This window comes from Schistocerca gregaria, chromosome 7 (genome assembly GCF_023897955.1).
Source record: "Schistocerca gregaria isolate iqSchGreg1 chromosome 7, iqSchGreg1.2, whole genome shotgun sequence".
NCBI classification, from domain to species: domain Eukaryota; kingdom Metazoa; phylum Arthropoda; class Insecta; order Orthoptera; family Acrididae; genus Schistocerca; species Schistocerca gregaria.
The window spans coordinates 202883189-202897177 of record NC_064926.1 but is presented as its reverse complement, the minus strand read 5'-3'; the positions used below and the strand labels follow the sequence as shown (position 1 = coordinate 202897177).

General features: G+C 43.8%; 1 non-coding gene across 1 annotated transcript; it reads right to left on the bottom strand.

Annotated features, from left to right (window-relative positions):
* Window positions 1-13131: 13131 nt before the first annotated feature.
* Window positions 13132-13215, bottom strand: Trnas-gga (transfer RNA serine (anticodon GGA)). The gene is given in 2 exon segments: window positions 13132-13166; window positions 13176-13215. It is a non-coding gene; the product is annotated as a tRNA-Ser (tRNA).
* Between the last annotated feature and the right edge of the window lie 774 nt (window positions 13216-13989).

The following is a 13989-nucleotide window of genomic DNA, read 5'->3' as shown; positions in this document are numbered from 1 at the left end:
AGCATTTTTGTATATTGCACGCCACTGCATGGATAAATTCTGTACGTGAATGTTCTCTCTGGAACACGTCCACTACTTCATTAGCATGCAGACGCTGGTGGAATCAGAAAAAAAATCTGTCTTCCGCAAATCCCATCTCTGTTACCCAAAAACGAAACAGTAAACTTTAAAATGCCGTACTCTGCAGATGCGAAACGACCCGCGCTATTTTTCACGAGCTACTACGGCGTTACCTCCTCAAAGCGAATAAACGAACATGATACTGACGCGTATCAAGCTGCGCGCGAGACTGTTATAAATATTCATGTTACCAGCAAGCAGTAGGTTTAAATTGCAATCAGGAATACGTAAGAGCGCCGTGTGTGTCGGTAATCCGCGCTACACCTGTGTGTTCATCGACCTGTGTCGGCCAGCTGCGCCCTGTATTTCAGCACATCCGCACTGGAACATTGAGCCTCTGAAAGTCTTTTAGAGTGTGGCTCTAGTCAATGCTCGGCATAAACGATTTACATTATTCTCTGGCTTCTGTTCAAGTCGAGAAAGAAGCTTCGGGAGGAGGAGATTAGTGTTTAACGTCCCATCGACAACGAGGTCATTATACACGGAGCACAAGCTCGGATTACGGAAAAGTGGAAAAGGAAAGCGGCCGCGCCAATTCGGAGGAGCCATCCCGGCATTTGCCTTAAGCGGTTTAAAAAAATCACAGAAAACCTGGATCTGGATGTCCGGACGCGGATTTGAACCGTCGTCCTCCCAAATGCGAGTCCAGTGTGATAACCACTGCGCTACCCCGCCCTGGGTAGCTTAGAGAAAAATACAACCTGATTCTCTTTGTAATTTGGTCTCACGTACCTTGTAAAGAGGATCATAAGATGCTACATTGAAATTTTGCCAAGTACACTAATGGCCATTAAAATTGCTACACCAAGAAGATGATAAACGGGTATTCTTTGGGCAAATATATTATGCTAGAATTGACATGTGATTACATTATCACGCAGTTTGGGTGCATAGATCCTGAGAAATCAGTACCCAGAACAACCAACTCTGGCCGTAATAACGGCCTTGATACGCCTGGACATTGAGTCAAACAGAGCTTGGATGGTGTGTACAGGTACAGCTGCCCATGCAGTTTCAACACGATACCACAGTTCATCAAGAGTAGTGACTGCCGTATTGTGACGAGCCAGTTGACCGGCCACCATTGACCAGACGTTTTCAATTGGAGAGAGATCTCGAGAATGTGCTGGCCAGGGCAGCAGTCGAACATTTTCTGTATCCAGAAAGAGGCGTATAGAAGCTGCAACATACGGTCGTGCTTATCCTGCTGAAATGTAGGGTTTCGCAGGGATGGAATGAAGGGTAGAGCCATGGGTCGTAACACATTTGAAATGTAACGTCCACTGTTCAAAATGCTGTCAATGCGAACAAGAGGTGATAGAGACGTGTAACCAATGGCACCCCATACCATGACGCCGGGCGATACGCCAGTATGGCGATGACGAATACACGCTTCCAATGTGCGTAGACCGCGATGTCGCCAAACACGGATGCGACCAACATGATGATGTAAACAGAACCTGGATTCATCCGAAAAAATGACGGTTTGCCATTCGGGCACCCAGGTTCGTCGTTGAGTACACCATCGCAAGCGCTCCTGTCTGTGATGCTGCTGCAAACGTCGTCGAACTGTTGGTGCAGATGATTGTTGTCTTGCAAACGTCCCCATCTGTTGAATCAGGGATCGAGACGTGGCTGCACGATCCGTTACAGCCATGCGGATAAGATGCCTCTCATCTCGACTGCTAGTGATACGAGGCCGTTCGGATCCAGCACGGCGTTCCGTATTACGCTCCTGAACCCACCGATTCCATTTTCTGCTAACAGCCATCGCATCTCGACCAACCGAGTAGCAATGTCGCGATACGATGAACCGCAATCGTGATAGGCTACAATCCGACCTTTACCAAAGTCGGAAACGTGATGGTAAGCATTTCTTCTCCTTACACGAAGCATCACAACAACGTTTCACCAGGTGACGCCGGTCAACTGCTGTTTGTGTATGAGAAATCGGTTGGAAACTTTCCTCATGTCAGCACGTTGTAGGTGCCGCGACCGCCGCCAACCTTGTGTGAATGCTCTGAAAAGCTAATCATTTGTGTATCACAGTATCTTCTTCCTGTCGGTTGAATTTCGCGTCTGTGGCACGACATCTTCGTGGTGTAGCAATTTTAATGGCCAGTAGTGTATATTTAGTGTGAAGAACCACGCCTTCTTATTCCGATCCAGTTTCAAGTTGTCTAGAAAGATTTTAAATGTTGTTACTTGACGGGCTGATCACAACCTTAGAAACCGTTACTATTCCATCGTCTTCTACCTTCAGGGCGACTCAGTGAAGATCACGTACACTTAGGTATTGTTTAATAATATTTCACACTTGAATTTTGTATGCTATCTTGTTTATAGTCACATCGTGTTCCTAGATTTCTCCCAACAAATGTAAGTTCTGCATTCACCTCTACCCCAACTGATGTTGTATGATCGTTCCATTTTATATTACCATTACTCTTTATTCGTGTGCTCGAAATACCCTTAATTTCATCAGCTATGTTCTAATATGATTCTACAATATTTTTCTACATTTCACGTGAGCTATTTTCCACGTAAGCACACTTACAGGGATAATCCTATTTGAACAATTCAAACATTCGATTTTCTTGGCTTAACACGTTCTCTGAGATGTCTACTTTAGTGTAGTGTTCATCCCACGTTCTCAAGCGGTAACAGAATAGACGATATGTAATTTCAACGATGGCCCAACATGCATTGTGGAAATTACGGACGTGCTAGAACTTGAGGCTGAACCAGCTGCAACACAAAAGCGGACAAAAGCGTATCGAGCGAGCTGAGCAGCGGATGACAAAAGAGGCCCACAGGAACACCACGGTCACGGAGAAAGTGGAGGGTGACCTCCTTTTCGTTGTGGGAGGATCGCTGTAAGGTCGAGTGGTCGCAGACTAGAGGTGTGTTCAACTTAACTACAAAAGATGTAACCCAAAATTTTAAACGCGTTTTTCTCGAAACCGTGATTTTAAAATTGGTTAGAAAGATAGCCTGAGGACGATACATACGATTTTGATCGGAATTTGATGCCGGGACTCGAAACCGAATTCTCTATCAGCATACGTAGCCGTTTCGCGATTTCTTCAAAAGTGTATTTTCGGTGCATGCTTTTGTCTCCAATTTATGGGCGAAGAAATTGATATTTGTTTCAACACGTCACCATTTTGTTAGAACTTAATAGTTCTCTTTTATCCTACGTCTACTGATGAAAAATATATTGAAAATGACTTCTACAAAATTGATTTGTTACATTCCAATAGGACGGCTTCGGAAACTCCCGCCGATGACCAAAATTCCGGCTGCAAAGAGTCATTCCACTTGGTGCAGCGGTAACACGGAGTGTCCGATGCGTAAAGAAGGGGATTTCTTAAAGACAGAGTTAAAAGGTATGAAACTTTATCATCAGATTTAACATTACTTTTATTTTGCTTGAAAAAATCACGAAAATCATCAGTTTTTCATGCGTTCAAATAGGGCTACCCCTTAAGGAAACTGCTATCCGGGATATTAACTAAATATCCTCACAATATTTCAGCTATGATATACTCTTGCTGGCAACGGGATAACTGGCGAACATTTAGAGAACGCTGCTGTCTCCCTTGTATAGCTAAAATATGAACGAGCCCATCTGTCTGGGAAGACACTGTCCTTAAATTAAAAGTCGGTGTTCAGCCTTTCTCGTGGGGGCCCACCAGTCGAAAATTCTGCTAGTCAGTCACATATGTAGAAAAACGTGACGTTTCCTGTTTTACCAGTGGTGGTGTGGAGTGATTTTCGGATGCCTAGGAATGGGGAAACGAACTTCACCTGCTTTCACGATCGAAGAGAGCGAAATATATTTCACTGAAGACGCTTTTTTACTTGAAATTTTCCGTTCTGCTATCGTCTCAAACTTAACTGTTTTCCATGAAACAGCACGTACAAGTTTTGTAAAAGTGCGCAGTACAGAATGCTGATTGAAATCAACGATATGCTTCAATGTTTTCCACACTGGTGTGTAGAGATGAGGGTGATTTCCAAGAAGAGACATGAAGAATAAATCTGTTATGACATAATATTTTGAAACCACATAAAAATGAATGGCACGTATCTTAGCTCACTAAAACTGTTTCAAAAATTATCTATAAAAATGAATTGGAATTGTCACACTAAAATTCAAAATAACATCTACAGATTCAATATACACTGATTTCATCCAAAATAGCATGCAGTCATTTCGTAAAAAAAGCATTGTCATTTCGTACTAATGAACTATAAAAATAGTCAGGACGATTACATTTTACTGTTAAACAGTTTAATCATGGTTTCCACCAGTTCTGGAAATCAGGGAAATTAGGCAGTGTGAGGGAATTTCAAACGTATCAGGGAAATTTGAAAAAACACTGGAAAAATCTCGTGTTTGTCTCAGTAGCATGGAATTGTTCGTTTACTGAGACGTCACGCTTCGTCGCTGGCTGGGCGCAACTGTGTAAGTCCGCAACTGTCTCATTCTTACTGCTTCTAGCCTTCCCACCCACTCCTCTGCTCGTCTCTTTTTACGTGTGAACTGCAGCTGGCCACGTCACTGGATGCTAGGTGTACCAGCTGACCGGCCAGTGATGTCCAAGTTAAATGCGCCGGTAAAGCTGTTGTCCCGTATTATCGCTAAGTCAATGTGCGCCTAACACAAAGCACAAAACGTACCCTTATTATATTACTTGACAGTATTCGAGACAGCTTGGCTGCAGTCCCACGTGAAACGGAAATCCAACGAAGCTCCAGCAAACGCGGAAGAATACATAATGCAAGTTTTACATCAAGTTCATTCTTATTATGAACAGATTACAGTCATTATTTTTGCTCGCACGTTTAGAAACACGGAAGTCCTTAAATTTTTTTGTCAACTTATGTCTTTATTTACCCTTGAGGTCTCAAAATTTGTCAGAGAAAAATGCTACAAGTTGTCTGGAAACCAGGGAACTGCCAGGGAATTTTACTTAGTAAAACTTGTGGCAAACCCTGTTAACATATGGCTTTGAAATTATACAAGGCAGCGTTTAACGAAACTTTATCTATACTGTAATTTATGTAAAGTTATTCTGCAACCTCTCTTGGGGATGTAAAATCATAATATCTTTATTATTAAAATGTATGGCATAGGTTTTAAAATGTTATCAAACAAAGTGCAGTCGACTTTAGTATTGTCACCATCTCGTTTCTGTTATGTTTACTTCTCATGTTGCAACTGCAAACATTGAATTTGTAGATGGTACTTAGCATTTTAACTTGACAATTCCAGTTTACTAGCCGGCCGCGGTGCTCTTGCGGTTCCAGGCGCGCAGTCGGGAACAGTGAGACTGCTACAGTTGCAGGTTCGAATCCTGCCTCGGGCATGGATGTGTCTGATGTCTTTAGGTTAGTAAGGTCTAAGTAGTTCTAAGTTCTAGGGGACTAATGACCACAGCAGTTGAGTCCCATAGTGCTCAGAGCCATTTGAACCATTTTTTTGAACCAGTTTACTACTTTTATAGATCATTTTGAAATGACGAAATACATAGTTTTAATTGAAAAGTCTAGTTGCATGAAATGCAACATAATGGCCACAGATTGTTATATAAGATGGGATGCCTCACTAAACAGCACTATACGGGGCTAACATTACTAAAAACGACAAACTGCAAGAACGGATTCCTGACTGGGAATGGAAGAAAAAACGTCCTATGAACTAGTGTTCGGAAATGGACAGTGTACGTGCACCGAAAACAAATCTTCCCAGAACACAGTTCAGAGCTGCATCCCATCCACGTCACAACAGAAGTTATAAGTGGCCTCCATGGGATGCAACGTAATCGTTCACACGTAGCGCTCTTTCGCACGTTCCGGCTTCTCTCTAAATAGCGTCAGAGGTGTCGTGAACACGCTTCTTGAAGCGTCTGCACATCAGGAACTGGTTCCGCATACACAATGTTTTTCAAATGCCCCCAGAGATAAAAATCCAGGCAAGATGTTTTTGAGGTGTCGATGAACTGTGTGTGATGCGAAAGGGGGTTGGTGCTCCATCATGCACAAACTACATAACCTGTGATATTCTCAAAGGCACATTCTCAAACAGACCAGGAAGTCCAGGTACATTCCACTGTCGAGGAGTTGTGGAGTAATAACCAGTCGCCGGTCGTTGGTGGCCGAGTGGTTCTAGGCGCTTCAGTCTGGAACCGCGAGACCGCTACTGTCGCACGTTCGAAACCTGCCTCGGGCATGGATGTGTGTGATGTTCTTAGTTAGGTTCTAGGGGACTAAGTTCTAGGGGACTGATGACCTGAGATGTTAAGTCCCATAGCGCTCAGAGCCATTTGAACCATTTGAATAACCAGTCCGAGGATGTGGTCGCCAAGAATCCCCAGCCATACATTGATGCTGAACTGACGCTGATGAGATGCGCCAACCATTCCCCGAGGATTGTCTGTAGCCCTCAGGTGACGATTATGTAGACTGATGATGCCAGTTCTCGTAAAGATTGCTTCGCCGGTAAAGAGGACTGATGACAGAAGTACGACAATTGTGATGGTCTGGTGCGAAAACTATCGATACGATACTTCCTGCAGAGGGAAATCTGCTGGCGATTGTCACTGCACTCGTTGCAGGTGATGGGTTCGTTGCGGTTCTCATGCAGGATACACATGATCATACTGCTTCGTTACAGGACCATTTAGTAATCGCGAAAGCGTTATGGAGATGATAGATAAACTCCAGTGGAAGACTCTGGAAGAGAAGCAGGAGTAATCCGCTGAATTACAGGCCTATATCACTAACGTCGATTTGCAGAAGGGTTTGGGAACATATACTGTATTCGAACATTATGAAATACCACGAAGAAAATGGTTTATTGACATATAGTCAGCACGGATTCAGAAAATATCTTTCTGTCAACTAGCCCTTTATACTCACAAGTAATAAGTGCTATCGACAGGGGATGTAAAATTGATTCCATATTTTTAGAATTCCAGAAGGCTTTCGACACCGTTCCTCACAAGCGTCTTCTAATCAAACTGCGTACCTACGGAGTATCGCCTCATTTGTGCGACTGGATTCGTGATTTCCTGTCAGAAAGGTCACAGTTCGTAGTAATAGACGGGAAGTAATCGAGTAAAACAGAAGTAAAATCCATCGTTCCCCAAGGAAGTGTTATAGGCCCTCTATTGTTCCTGATCTATATTAACGACATAGGAGAGAATCTAAGTAGCCGTCTTAGATTGTTTGCAGATGATGCTGTCATTTACCGCCTTGTACAGTCATCAGATGTCCAAAACGAATTGCAAAATGATTTAGATATCTGTATGGTGCGAAAAGTGTCAATTGACCCTGAATAAAGAAAAGTGTGAAGTTATTCACATGAGTACTAAAAGAAATTAGCTAAATTTCGATTACGCGATAAGTCACACAAATCTGAGGGCTGTAAATTCAACTAATAAATACTTAGGGATTACAGTTACAAATAACCTAAATTGGAACGATCACATAGATAATTTTGTGGCTAGAGCAAATCAAAGATTGCGATTCATTGGTAGGACACTTAGAAGGTGGAACAGGTCTACCAAAGAGACTGCTTACACTACGCATGTCCGCCCTATTCTGGAGTATTGCTGTGCGGTGTGGGAACCGTATCAGTTGGGACTGACGGATGACATCGAAACAGTACAAAGAAGGGCAGCTCGTTTTGCATTATCGCGGAATAGAGGAGATAGTTTCACAGTCATGATACGTGAGTTGGAGTGGCAGTCATTAAAACAAATGCGTTTTTCGTTGCGACGGGATCTTCTCATGAAATTTGAATCACCAGCTTTCTCCTTCGATTTCGAAAACATTCTGTTGACATCCACCTACATAGGGAGAAATTATCATGACGTTAAAATAAGAGAAATTAGGGCTCGCACGGAAAAATTTAAGTGCTCTTTCTTCCCGCGTACCGTTCGAGAGTGGAACGGTGGAGAGATAGCATGAATGTGGTTCATTGAACCCTCTGCTAGGCACTTTATAGTGAATAGCAGAGTAATCACGTAGATGTAGATGTAGATGTCGATGTAGAGACGTTCAGTAGCTCGGTACGGGCCTTTGTTGAAGTTTCGAGAACATATCTACACCTGCCGCAGTGGTTAGCACACTGGACTCGCATTCGGGAGGACGACGGTTCAATCCCGCGCCCGGCCATCCTGATTTAGGCTTTCCGTGATTTCCCGAAATCGCTCCAGGCAAATGCCGGGATGGTTCCTTCGAAAGGGCACGGCCGACTTCCTTCCCTAATCCGATGTGACCGATGACCTCGCTGTTTGGCCTCCTTCTCCAAACAACCTGGCCTGACCCCATACCTTCACCGAGGAGTCAAGCAGTGTATTGCTCCCTCCTACGTATATCTCGTGAAGAGACCATGAGGATAATATCAGAGAGATTAGAGCCCACACAGAGGCATACCGACAATCTTTGTTTCCACGAACAATACGAGACTGGAATAGAAGGGAGACCGATAGAGGTACTCAAGGCATCTTCCGCCACACACCGTCAGGTGGCTTGCGGAGTATGGATGTAGATGTAGATACTTTGGCTTACACCATGTTGGCAGGCCACTTGCCTGGAGCTTGAACTAGGGTTTTTCTCAATACCCTGTAGATCCTGGTCCTCCAAATTTGGCACAGTCCCCTGTCTCCGTGCACGTTCGTCTGTCTGAAAGGACCCATGATCACACAAACCCCCAAAAAGGGCTTGAAATGTTGTGTGATGTGGTTGGTGTCTGTGAGGGTACTTGTTTTGGTATAGCCGTGCTGCGTGTCGACCGTTGGCCGTACACCAACACCATCTCAGCTTGCTCGCGATATGAATACAGGACCATTCTCCTGCTTACAGTACGCTGCGTCAATCACACATGCTACAACACACTACGAACACACGGCACGTGGTCAGAGGAACTCTCATTTTGTCAGCGCCATCTACCTTGCCAACGAGGCATTTCCGCACACATGTTCAGAGGACCTTTCTTCCTCCATTTCCAACCATGAATCCGTCGATGTAGTTTGTCGTTTTCATTAATGTTCAACGTGCACAGTGATGGTAGAAGCGTACAGGTGAATTGATGAGGTACAGTGTATCGAGGTTATAAATGTGGCATGTCTTGGTTTGGTTCTATACAATGTACTACTGTATTTCTGAAAGAAAAATTACTTTTCATTTCATCTGTTTATCTAACTGATTCTGATGATACCATTGTCGATCCATGTTTAGGCGCATCTATAAAAAAGATATAAATGTAAATAACGATAAAAAATGGCTCTAAGCGCTATGGGACTTAACATCTGAGGTCATCAGTCCCCTAGACTTAGAACTACTTAAACCTACCTAACCTAAGGACTTCACACACATCCATGCCCAAGGCAGGATTCGAACCTGCGACCATAGCAGCAGCGCGGTTCCAGACTGAAGCGCCTAGAACCGCTCGGCCACAGCGGCCGGCCAAATAACGATCAAGAAGGTAATTATAGCGACTAGTGATGATGATCGTGGACTCTTAGAGTGATTTAATTTCATTGTCTTGCAGCCTTACAAACAGTAGCCGCGTTGTTCATTAAATACGCAGTAAATCCCCACGGTAGTTAAGGAAACTCCGGAGCACTTGAAGATATTAAAATGAAGGTGTCTGTGTTCCCTCAGCCTTAATCGTGGCCATGTTGCAAGAGATTGCTCGAGGGAAGGGAGAAATGCGTGCTTTTGGCTTAAAAAGGAGCCATCACCGACCAGTTTGCGGACATCCTAAACAGTCTGATTCTTCCAGTAAACCCAGCTACAGCTTGCTGAGTAATGACCTTAAGGGACGCTTAAGAGTACGATGGGTAGTCATCAGGTTTTAATTACCACCTCAAAAGTGAAGCTATGTGTTGTGTACACAGTACCGTGTAGTCAGCGCGTACACAACTTTTCCACTAGAGCGCGCCCCGCTAAGCACAACAGCGCAGGCGCAGCGCTCGTCCGTCTCCGCCCTACGAAATGATGCTGCCTTAGAGACGGACCAAATTCTGCTTCCGCCGATCCGCATATTAATGTGTAACGTAGCCAATGAGATAGCTGCTAACGTAGAACCTTTTCTTCTCGCGGATCACACTCGCGCAGTGATACATGAACGCGCGAGGTGTTATAACGTGTATACAGACCTCCGATTAGTCACTCTGCATTAGTCTGCACCCGTCTGTAGCAGTCTGCATTTGTCTGCAACAGCCTGTACGAGTTCTACATTTGTGTGTATCAGTCTATAGTCAAGTTCCAGTCTGCGCCTAATAAGATTACCATATTCGTGTACATAGCCATGAAGATAAATGTATAGACACTTTTGTCAAGTATCAGAGATATATGTGAGAATAAGATTAACGTACCAATACCAAAGGAACTTCAGATTTTCAATTGTAAATAGCATCCAGAACCAAGTTAACTAATTTTTATGCTTGTTGTTATTTTAATAAATATGTGCGAAAATTAATCAAGTTCTGTTTAAAGTTGGTCACCGTCAATCTGCTACTCTAAGCGTGCAAGTGGCATTTCTATCGTCTGACCTAACGGCAGAAGATAAACACGCCACGATAAGACCACGAGACATATTGCTGACACTCGCCTACTTCGCTAGAGCGACAAGTCACATAATCTGATGGCGTGTGTACTGCAGGTCTTACAGTAATCACACCACACTACATAATTGAGTTCTTGCTTGTTTGCAGGTACATGTTTGGAGTGGCAGGGTCGATGGCAACCACAGACTGTAGACGACATCGCAGCCGACATTTCCAGCGATGTGTGGCGTCTTTAGCGAACTCCTATCGCCGCGCCTACTTCTGTCACAGCACACAGTAAGGGAATGACGTAAGAGGGTGCGTGAGAATGATAAAACTATAAATTATTTTACCACTGATTTGAAACACAGCAATAAGTAGACAACAATATAAAAAAGTAAACCGATTTTTATTACGAAGGTAATCCAAAAAGTAAGGTCTCCTATTTTTTAAAAGCACGTAGACTTGTTTTTTTCTACAATGGCTTACATCAGTTGTACAGCTCGAACATTTAGCTATTTTTCGGCATAATCACCATTTCTGTCGATGCATTTTTCTAAAGGCTGTGGCAGTTTTTGTGTGCCCGTGTCATACAAGTTCTCCGCCATGCTGTTCAGAAAATTATGAACTTCTTCTTTCACCTCGTCATCGGAGCTGAATCGCTGGGACCACAATTAACGGTGACAGATACCGTGAGACTATGAAAAAAAACTCAAAAGGGGAATTCAGAACCGGAGAAGAGGAATGTTGAGCAAGGGCGTACACATTCTCCATGACAACGCTCGTCCATACATCTACATCTACATCCACACTTCCCAAGCCACCTGACGGTGTGTGGCGGAGGATACCTTCAATACATCTATCGGTTCTCCCTTCTATTGCAGTCTCGTATTGTTCGTGGAAAGAAGAATTGTCGGTATGCTTCTGTGTGGGCTCTAATCTCTCTGATTTTATCCTCATGGTCTCTTCGCGAGATATACGGAGGAGGGGGCAATATACTGCTTGACTCTTCGGTGAAGGTATGTTCTCGAAACTTTAATAGAAGCCCGTACCGAGCTACTGAGCGTCTCTCCTGCAGAGTCTTCCACCGGAGTTCATCTATCATCTCCGTAACGCTTTCGCGATTACTAAATAATCCTGTAACGAAGCGCGCTGCTCTCCGTTGGATCTTCTCTATCTCTTTTATGAACCCTATCTGGTACGGATCCCACACTCCTCAGCAGTATCAAGCAGTGGGCGAATAAGCGTACTGTAACCTACTCCCTTTGTTTTCGGACTGCATTTCCTTCGGATTCTTCCAATGAATCTCAGTCTGGAATCTGCTTTACCGACGATCAACTTTATATGATCATTCGATTTTAAATCACTCCTAATACGCACTCCCAGATAATTTATGGAATTAACTACTTCCAGTTGCTGACGTGCTATTTTGTAGCTAAATGATAAGGGATCTATCTTTCTATGTATTCGGAGCACATTACACTTGTCTACATTGAGATTCAGTTGCCATTCCCTGTACCATGCGTCAATTCGCTGCAGATCCTCCTGCATTTCAGTACAATTATCCATTGTTAAAACCTCTCGAAATACTACAACATCATCCGCAAAAAGCCTTAGTGAACTTCCTATGTTATCCAAAAGGTCATATATATATATGTGAATAGCAATGGTCCTATGACACTCCCCTGCGGCGCACCTGAAATCACTCTTACTTCGGAAGACTTCTCTCCATTGAGAATGACATGCTGCGTTCTGTTATCTAGGAACTCTTCGATCCAATCACACAATTGGTCTGATAGTCCGTATGCTCTTACTTTGTTCATTAAACGACTGTGGGGAACTGTATCGAACGCCTTACGGAAGTCAAGAAACACGGCATCTACCTGGGAACCCGTGTCTATGGCCCTCTTGAGTCTCGTGGACGAATAGCGCGAGCTGGGTCTCACACGACCGTCTTTTTCGAAACCCATGCTGATTTCTACAGAGTAGATTTCTAGTCTCCAGAAAAGTCACTATACTCGAACATAATACGTGTTCCAAAATTCTACAACTGATCGACGTTAGAGATATAGGTATACAGTTCTATAGATGACATCGCTCGGCAAACCGGTGCCCAGTGACTGTCACTTGTTCCCTAGGTTACAAGAACATTTGGTCGCAAAGCGATTCAGCTCCGAAGACGAGGCGAAAGAAGAGGTTCATAACTTTCTGAACAGCCTGGTGGTGGTTGTTGGGATGTTTAAGGGGGACTAAACAGCTAAGGTCATCAGTCCCCCGAACAGCCTGGTGGCGAGCTGGTATGACATGGGTATTCAAAAACTGCCACAGCGTCTACAAATGGTTCAAATGGCTCTGAGCACTATGGGACTTAACTTCTGAGGTCATCAGTCCCCTAGCACTTAGAACTACTTAAACCTAACTAACCTAAGGACGTCACACACCTCCATGCCGGAGGCAGGATTCGAACCTGCGACCGCAGCGGTCGTGCAGTTCCAGACTGTAGCGCCTAGAACCGCTCGGCCACTCCGGCTGGCCACAGCGTCTACGAAAATGCATCGACAGAAATGGTGATTATGTCGAAAAATAGCTAAATGTTCAAGCTGTGCAACCGATGTAAACCACTGTAGAAATAAACAGGTCTATGTACTTACTAAAAAATAGAAGAACATACTTTTGGGATTACCCTCGTAAATATCACGTGCTGCCACAATTATTTACTGATCTTTTGACAAGATAACGACTTTACATTTGGCATTTCGTGGGGAGCGAATATTTTTGTTAATTTATGGCCAGTTTTGAGCTTGATGTCCTGCATTATATGTGAATGTCATAAACTCAATCACTTGAAAATGGCATAAAAGGACGAAACATGGGTCAGAATAAAATAAAGAACAATACTGTCTTGAAAATGGTATAAAAGGACGAAACCTGGGTCGTAATTAAATAAACAACAATACTGTCATGGTCGTGTGATCATTAAGAAAAAAATAAAATAAATGTTACAAGTATACTGCCAGGTCAGTTGCGCACCCTACTTACTGATCGCCAAAGTTAGTAATGAGAGGGTTCAGCATGTTAGCAGCCGGAAATCCAGCATCCTTCACCGGTTTATTTTTAGAGTCCGAGCCACCAACGATGGTGGTGCACGCAGGTCGAGTAACAGACGGAGGCTGCATTGTTGCCGGTTCCAAGCGACAGTTGCGCTACGTACATACGCGTGCGTAGCGCGTGGTGAAAAGCATGTATCGAGCAAACTTCGTCTCACACGCTTGTATAGAATTTTTCGCTTACCACTACCATCACC